Below are 10277 nucleotides of genomic sequence, written 5' to 3' on the forward strand. Positions count from 1 at the left end.
ATCATCATGCTGAAGATAATGCCGGTCTTGTATGGTGATTTATTAACATACGTTACATAAATTCACAGTTTTGTTTCAAACCACGAATTACTATGGCAGTATATGTATCTCCTTATCTTTTATCGTTTACACTTATTATCTAGGGTTAAGACAGCCATTCGCTTCCAATGCGCATTCAAACAAGCATCCTTGGTCAGATCGAAAGCACTTACATCGTGCGGTACTACACTTGGTTTGACAGCCACATGATACTAACTGGACACATGCTGCAGGGACCTTTGGTTTCCACATCCATACCGGTTTCAATGAATTTTCTTCAATTTTTCATGCGCCAGTATCAAGAGGATCATCAGGCTTAAATTCCTTATCAGTGGCATTTAGCCATATCTTTGCCTGATAATTTGCCTTTTGATGTGAATTTTAAGCGCATCATTTGTAGGGGTAACAAATCCAAACTCTTCCTGACTTTCAAAAATAACCGATACCTACATGTGTCAATGTTTGGGGGCTGGTCCTGACAGCAGCCATACAGCACACACAGAAATTTAGAACTGCTAGAGCAAAATCATCTCTACCAACCCAACACCCTCAGATTGTGCGATGTGTCAATGTTTGGGGGCTGGTCCTGACAGCAGCCATACAGCACACACAGAAATTTAGAACTGCTAGAGCAAAATCATCTCTACCAACCCAACACCCTCAGATTGTGCGATATACTTCACCCAGGCGGCTTACTTATTCCATTTAGAGTACACGTAGTGTCGCACCCTGTCAACGCGTGATACACCAAAATGTTCCTTCTGACATTGACACCTAGTTTTTCAGATATTGTGTGCACAGGATAACATTTTTATGCCTCCCTCCCCTTCGAAGAAGAGGGGGTATATTGTTTTGCACATGTCGGTCGGTCCGTCCTTCGGTCGGTCTGTCGGTCCGTCTACCGAATGGTTTCCGGATGATAACTCAAGAACGCTTACGCCTAGGATCATGAAACTTCATAAGTACATTGATCATGACTCGCAGATGATTGATTTTCAGGTCACTAGGTCAAAGGTCAAGGTCACGGTGACTCAAACCAGTAAAATGGTTTCCGGATAATAACTCAAGCACGCTTACGCCGAGGATCATGAAACTTCATAGGTACATTGATCATGATTCGCAGATGACCCCTATTGATTTTCAGGTCACTAGGTCAAAGGTCAAGGTCAAGGTGACTCGAACCAGTAAAATGGTTTCCGGATGATAACTCAAGAACGCTTACGCCTAGGATCATGAAACTTCATAGGTTCATTGATCATGACTCGCAGATGACCCCTATTGATTTTCAGTTCACTATGTCAAAGGTCAAGGTCACAGTGACATAAAACGTATTCACACAATGGCTGCCACTACAACTGACAGCCCATATGGGGGGCATGCATGTTTTACAAACAGCCCTTGTCTTTGTTTGCCTGTAACAGATATCATATATACATCGGCGTCAGCTCCAAAGTGGTATATTTACAAGAGCAGAACGTCAGTGTCTCTACAATATACTTCTAAACGCCTGTAGCCTTTATCAACAGCGTCCCTTGAGTGCAATATAATCCGCGTATCTGGCTCCTCATGATTTACACATAGGTTTGTCGCAACAAAAGTACTCGACTTTGAATCAACATCACCTGTAAATCCACCTCCTACAACTAAAGTTGATCCTGCTGGAAGATTTTCTGATTGTATTAGCAATTGGTTTGAGAGAAACTCAGCCTAGTCTGCTTTATTTTCATCGTGTGTGATATACTGTTCCCATATTTGCGGAAGAGGAACGTTTGGACTTGTTATGAGCTTCCTAATAGGTGGACGCTTCCTCTTAACTTATCGATCAAAAGTCACATCAACTCGGGTAGTGTTTGCGCTGAAATGCCTTAAAACAGATGTTACACAAACAGTTGCATATTGTCCAAATGTTTGACAGTCCTTAGGCTTACCTATACTATGTATTAGCGCGTGTCCATCAATTATTGCACATGTTGCATCAGTCGTTGTCGGAACAAATTGAGGAGTCACTATATCATTTTCCTTTGTAAGCACGTTGAGTATGTTTGATTTCTGGGTTTCAAGCATTTTCCCACTAGCCTTTGCAAATGATAATGGCACATCAGAAAGTGCATGTTCAAGTACAAATGCTGTTTCTACGGCTCTCCCTGAATTATCTGCGTTGAAAACTCTCTGCATTAGCTTTCTGTCAGCCTTTAAAATCTTTGTCACTTTCTGCTTTCCACTGACTGTCTCCTTATAGAAATATGCAAATGTTTTGTACTGAACCTTGTGAATAGAAGCATAAAATTCAACACTCTGCTCTGTAAGCCTTTTTTCTGCAAATTCCTTGAGTAATGTTTAACCTCGACTTTCACAGGTTAATAAATCATATGTGATATCATTAGTTGCTTCGTCATCATCATTTTGATTGAACAATTTCATGGTACTATTGAAAACCTCTGCTCTTACTGGCCACGTAATACAAAACCTCTCTTGCCTGGTCCTGTCTTGTTATCCCAATTATACCCCCTGTCGTTTTACACATTCTGTTTATCCACTCAGTAGCTTGGTCGACAGGTACTCCCTTGATTCTTTTTTCTTTCAGCCTTACTACAAAGTGACCTTCAATAAATTCTTTTAACACTTCAGGTGCTGCACATTCTAATGCTTTTATGTCTGCTTGATATACAGGACCCCAAGGGGCATAGTTTGTGCGGTCGTACACCATTAGCCACGGTAGCATCTCGTAAAAGGTTTCAATATGCAACAGCCAATCGCCTATCCTTTGAGCTTTAATGAACTTCATAATGTCAAACAAATGTTGGTAGCAATTCTAGATAGAACAGTTCTTCGCTTCACTTTTCTCTTTGTCGAATTTATCTAGTAATTCACCAGGGATTAGATCAGCAGTATAAGATATATGCACTTTAAATAGGATCAAGAATGTGCACTTAAAAACAATGTAATAAGATACTGAAATACACAAATGAGTTTCAGTCTTTTCTTAAGCGTACGTTGTACTTCACTATATTTATAATGGGTAATTTTTCTTTTTACGTTACAAATATGTTTATAGAGTTAACAAAATAAGGAAAAAATATTTGATTGTTTAAAAGATACCTTTTCAACATACTATTTTATTCTGTTGATTTTCAATGCCAGTTGTTATGTTTATTTTGGCATAAAAGTGCAGTAAATAACCATTTGACCTATCCAAGTGAACACTAGAAAAGATACAATTTTAATTAGATCCAAGCAGGTTCATTTTCAGACAATATTACTGCCTTAAACTTTTCAATTTTGGTTATACATCACAATGAGATGTATTTCATCCTCTTAACATCTGAAAACTGTACCAATTGACCTTTGACCTAATTTAGAGGATGTCAAGCACCTGAGAAGGTGACATCCCATATAGATTTTCAGCAGAGTGTATGTAGATACCAAAAAAACATAAAAAAGAAGCCATGCCTAAAAAATGCCAACCGACTTTTTTCCAGGCACATTTCTAAGATTTTTAGGTTGACTATAAATGAAACAAAGTAGTGTAGAAATATTGAAAACCATCATATATCAATCGGAAAATCAGAAATATTATCAATGAAGATCGGTATTTTGCGAGCAAGTAAATGTCCGGATGTTAATGTTATGTCTGATTGGTTAGACGTTTATTTATGCTAGTGTTTTAATTAATCTTAGCATTACATCAATACTATTTACGGGATTGAACGACCTTTTCATTCGGAGAGTAAATATCTTTGTTTTTCTTGTTTTGTTACTATTTATTATACTGTTACGATCGCTTCATTTTCATTTAATCAGAAAGGTAAACTTCGTTGTTGTTGTTGTGTTGTTGTTATATTTACACAAAATATTACATGCTCGCTATATCTTTTAGCACACGTTCTGCAGTTTTAAATCCTTCATGAAATTATAAATTATAAAAATAATTTCAAATCGTATGCACAATAATTAGCAGATTATTATCAAAATACTGTAATTCGAACCCCCCCCCCTCATGCCGCCCAAAATCGCAAGGTAAAAATGTTATTCGTTACTTAGTTAAACGATTTTACAGCTCTCGAAATTCCTCTGCAAGAAACAAGACAATTATTGATTAGTTGTCTGTTGAGACTATGGAATGTAACGTACCCACTAAAAACTTGTTCCCATCCACGTTTTTAGGGAATTGTTATTATAAACTGGCTTTTATTTCAAATGTCATTAGGCATGATTGTCTGATTTTATTGTTAAGAAAAAATGTATAAAGCACGCCTTGGAAATTCGAACTCGTACTGTACCGATCGTAGAGTGGATGCGCTACCACAGCGCCACACTGCCGGCGTATTACAGTGGCGAAACATAACATGATCTATATTCTGCCTATCTTACGGAGGAGTCCGGATATAGCCGATGGGTCACGATTGATTTTCTTAGTAAAACTTTACACTCTGGATCAGCAGACGATTTATTTCATAAATCAATCTCTGGGTTAATGGTCGCCATCTTTCGAACTACTTTCAAAAGTACAACAACAACAATAACAGTAGAAGACAATTTTAATTGCGAAAAGTTGAAAAATTGAGTACATGTGTCACGGTTGTTGAGTGAAATAGTGTTATTTTCAACTGTGTATGAAGCATGTGAACTGGTAGTTGAATAACCGAATTGTTGGTGGAAATGGAATTTAGAAATATATCTAATAATTCATCATCGTGTAGAATAATCATCAGCATCATTTCTGTGGAACATTGCACTATTAAAAAAACAAGTGTTTCATAGATATGGTGCTTTTGACATAGTTCACTAACCATCAAGACTGAAATGATTCATGCACACAGGTAAAGTAAATAATTGAATTTGTGCAGAATGTTTATTTTTTACAAATTATTATTTAATTTGACTAGTTCTGGCTACCATAACTTTAAATGTCGCTTTTTATGATTTTTGACTGGCGCGACTTTACAGGTCAGTCAATACTTTAGTCTATATAAACTGTACGCTGGAGTTTCTTTAGCTATAATTTGACCAATTTATTTTAGATTGATTGCACTGAAACTCAAAGTCTAAAGCTTAGTAAGACACTTAAGCCAGTTTTCTGAGAAGAAACAATACTTGTTCAGAGTATAGCAGGCTCGTGCGGCCTCTGCCCTGGTTTATTTATTTGGCCTCGGCCTTTAACCTGGGTCGCTTTGATTTCAGGTGTTTAGCCCCCATATCAACAAGGCTCTCGACCCTATATGTAGTTATTTATATTGTTTAAAGATTTTGAGAACCCTCACTCGGTGCCAGTGGGGATAAAACAGGGACCTTGTTTTAGCTAGATGAATGCATCAAATATGCTAGCAACACTTTATAATCAATAACTTTATAATTGATGATTCTGTTCTTTTAACTACATTACTAATTTACCAAAACAATGTGAAACACATTTTTATGCCCCCAAAGGAGGGCATATAGTGATCGCACTGTCCGTCTGTCTATCCGTCACACTTTGCATTTAGGTTTCGAAAAAATGCTCATAACTTCTATGTAGCTTCAGATGTAACATTCATATTTGGTATGCATGTGTATATGGACAAGGCCTTCCCATACACACACAAATTTTGACCCCTTTGACATTGAACTTAGGGTCGGCTTTGAGGTTTTGAAAAATGCTCATAACTTCTATTAAAGCGTTTATCGGGGGCGTATGTCATCCTACGGAGACAGCTCTTGTTTTTGCTACTGTCCTCTGCACAAACCATGATATATCTGCATATATGCATCCAACCAAATCAGTAAAACTATTTGTCACTTAATTACAGTAAACTTATTGCATGTTAACTTTTCAACAATATATATATATACATGTATATATAATTATATATAACAGATCTTGAAAAACACTCACATCAAACTTCAAATTGTTTTAGTAAATTATAGGCTTTAATTGGTATTGTGACATTGACACCACTCATGCATGCGACTATACAATTATACAACTATGGAGCACATTATTTATGAGAAATTCCAATACATCAACATATCGTCTCAGATTTAAGGCAGATAATCTAGTGCTTTTTTGCTGCCATTTTTACTATTTAATACACATTTTTTCATTTTATGTTATGATGCATTGATCTTGTTTCTAAATTAACCAAGCAATCATGTTAAACTTTTGAAGAAAGATGTTGTCTGATAAATATAGGAAATATAATCACTACAAAGTGAACAAAATTCAGTTGAATACTGTGACCAACAAAGATTTGCCAAAGAGCAATTCAGATCATGATTTAAATTTAATACAAGTAATATGAAAGTCTGCCTATTGGATCCCAGTTAAGACTTATTTGTCAAATCTGCACATTAATTTTCCCTTAGCCATGTAGAATTGGGGACTAAATACCATCAAGTCATGTAAAAAGGAGCAGGGTATAGCACACTGCTATTGATCTCTTGAGCTTTCACATGAATTTTACGGGTAATTTTCATACAACAAATGATATTATGTAGTGTAATGATAAAGCATTTATATGAGCACAAATTATATCTCTTACTAGTGGTGCAAAAATCATTTAAGTGTCACATTTCAAAAGAAAATTTATATAAGAAGGTATTATTCATTGTTAAAACGTTATAAAAGGTTATTTCAATTCACTAAAGCATTTAATTACAAGAACAAGTGCATTTTATGTCCATTACAATACATGTAACAGTATTGGCATTGTATTTATCTGCATTTGATGTGCATTTAATACACTTAAAAATGCAGACAAGACACACTTCTAACAGAAACAAATGTATTTTTTTCTGCATTTTTCCAGCATTAATACTCTTCAAGTGTATTTTTTATCATCCCAAATACAATTTACCAGGAAAAAGGTATGTTAACATGCATTTTTAGTTTGTTTTAAGTATATTTTCAAATGCATTAAGACACTCTTTTCTTTTGCAAAAAATGTTGAACAAAAACTTGAAAATATTTAATATACTAAAGTGTAGTAATAATTAAAGTTTTGTATGAGCATCAAAAACAGTGTCAAATTCATACCAGTGCCTATTTAGTAGCAGTAAGCCTTATATGGTCTACTTGTGGTAGAAATAATGCATTTTGTATAATACAACATACACATGTACATAAATTAAAAAATATAGCTGCCCATACAGTTCAATACAATGTTCAATTAACTACACTATGCAAAGTTGAAATATGACATCAAGCTTGTAATAATCTTTTCAATAATGAATAATATGCTGTTTTAATTTATAAGTGAAATAGACACTTGCATATAAAAACTGATTTTAAATCAAAACTAAATGTTTAATTTGATTTTTAGCTCCACTGGCCAAAGGTCCTGTGTCCATCGTGCATCCATGCATAAACTTTTCCTTTAAACATCTTCTCCTAAACTACTGGTCCAATTCTGATGAAATTTCTTAGGAATGTTCCTGGGGTGTACCTCTTTCAAATTTGTTCAAATTATGCCCCTGGGGTCAAATTTGACTGCCCTGGGGGTCACAAAATTGAAAATTTGCTTAAATACAATGTAAGGCCTATTTTGTGAAAACTTTCAAAATCTCCCGTCCATAACCATTGGGCCTAGGGCTATCAAATTTGGTATGTAGAGACATCTAATAGTCCTCTACCAAATTTGTTCAAATTATACCCCTGGGGTCAAATTTGACCCTGCCCCGGGGGTCACAAAATTGAACATATGCATATATAGGGTATATTTTGTGAAAACTTTACAAATCTTCTCGTCCATAACCATTGGGCCTAGGGCTACCAAATTTGGTATGTAGTGGCATCTTATAGTCCTCTACCAAGTTTGTTCAAATTATGCCCCTGGGGTCAAGTTTGACCCTGCCCAGAGGGTCACAAAATTGAACATATGCTTATATAAGGCCTATTTTGTGAAAACTTCAAAAAATTTCTTGTCAATAACAATCCGGCCTAGGGCTATCAAATTTGGTATATAGTGACATCTAATAGTCCTCTACCAAATTTGTTCAAATTTAATCCCTAGGGTAAAATTTGACCCATTCCCCAGGGGTCACAAAATTGAACATATGCTTATATAATGCCTATTTTGTGATAACTTAAAAAAAATCTTGTCCATAACCATAAGGCCTAGGGCTACACAATTTGGTATGAAGTGACATTGTATAGTCCTCTACTTAGTTTGTTCAAATTTTGCCCCAGGGGTCAAATTTGACCCTGCCCCGGTGGCCACAAAATCAATTATATGCTTATATAGTGCCTATTTTGTGAAAATTTTAAAACTCTTCTTGTCCTTAACCATAAGGCATAGGGCTACCAAATTTGGTATGTAGTGACATGTTATAGTTCTCTACCAAGTTTGTTCAAATTATGCCCCTTGGGTCAAATTTGACCCTGCCCGGGGTCACAAAACTGAACATACGCTTATATGGGGCCTATTTTGTGAAAACTTTAAAAATCTTGTTGTCCATAACCATTGGGCCTAGGGCTACCAAATTTGGTATGTAGTGACATCTAATAAACCTCTACCAAATTTGTTCAAATAATGCCTCTGGGGTCAACTTTGACCCTGCCCCGGGGGGTCACAAAATTGAATAAACGCTTTTAAAGCGCCTATTTTGTGAAATCTTTAAAAATCTTCTTGTCGAAAACCATTTGGACTATGGCTACCAAATTTGGTATGCAGTAACATCTTATAGTCCTCTACCAAGTTTGTTCAAATTATGCCCTTTGGGTCAAATTTGATCCTGACCCGCATGGTACAAAATTGAACATTATATACGCTTATATCTTGCTTATTTTGTGAAAACTTTAAATATTTTCTTGTCCTTAACTCTAGGACCTAGGGCTACCACATTTTGTATGTAGTGAGATATAGTAGTCCTCTACAAAGTTTTCTCAAATTATGCCCCTGGGGTTAAATTTGACCCAGCCCAGAAGGACACAAAAGTGTACATGTGCTTAAATAAGGCCTATATTTAAGTATTTGCACATGCAGAGAAATTTGTTTCAGCCTTTTTTTCAGCAGTGGAGTGATACAGGGCCATCATGGCCCTCTTGTTTAAATACTCAAAAAATGAAACCGTGTTCATGCTTGCATGAACACAGTTTATAAATGCTGTCAGAATTATAAAATATGCAATTACTATAAATACAAATGCCAGGGAAAAGTGCTTTTTGTACTAAAAAATTCGAATGAATATTACAATAATACATTCTGAATACTTTAGTATGTAATTAACAGTTTTTGTCTGAGAAAATCACTAAATTTTATATATTTATTCAAATTCACATAAATCATATTTCAAAAACACATCATTACTTCAAATCCTTTCACACAATACTGTAAAAAATGCACAGTTTCTGATTGTTATTGATTCTTTATTAATTTATACATGTACCATTTTTTAATCTTGATGCATCCTCAATTGTATAATACACATCTTAATCTGTTTTAACAATTATAATATAAAGATTAAGGCTGACTCAGTAAAATAATAATCCATGATTTCTGCAGTACTTGCAGACAAAATAGGAATACTGCTGTGATATTATCTATCTATCTAATGGGATATTAATTTGGCTTCAATAGAAAAAAATCAAAGCATACACATGTATAAAATGTGTATGTATATATTAGTTAAACTTAAATTGATTGACCATCGATAAAAAGATATTATAATATATGTATGTATATATATATCGTTGTAAAACTAAAAATTAAATATGTATGTTTCTATTACATCATTTAGGACTTTTATTTTCAGACAAAGTAGAGTGAAGCTTAAAACAGTATCAAATTGTAACAGTCAATTTTGGGAAAATCAACCTTATAATTATTTTCTGTGTTGGCCAATGTCATAATTGGTATAAAATGTATATTGAACTGGAAGTTTTCTTTATTTTAAATGATAACATTTGCTTGGTCAGCCATAATTGTCACAATCAAGTGGTCTTTTTACACTCTAGTTTTCTCACTGACTATGGGTTTGTTCTGAGAATGAGCCACACAAAATATCGTTGGGGAGATGAGTTGTCAATTTTATGTTTATCAGTCTTTCATAATCCAGTATACCTGTAAAAAGGGAATTTGTAACTAATAATCACAAAATATACACAATTAAAATTGTATGCATTTAGATTTATTTAGTACAGCACATTAATCATTTTCCAAAAATATGTAGCAACATTACATTATATAATGCTGCAATACTAAAGTAATTTACTAATTAAAGGTCGCTGATGTGTAATGGATGTGGTGTCCACCTAATGATCT

This window comes from Dreissena polymorpha, chromosome 4, assembly GCF_020536995.1.
Source record: "Dreissena polymorpha isolate Duluth1 chromosome 4, UMN_Dpol_1.0, whole genome shotgun sequence".
In the NCBI taxonomy this organism is placed as follows: domain Eukaryota; kingdom Metazoa; phylum Mollusca; class Bivalvia; order Myida; family Dreissenidae; genus Dreissena; species Dreissena polymorpha.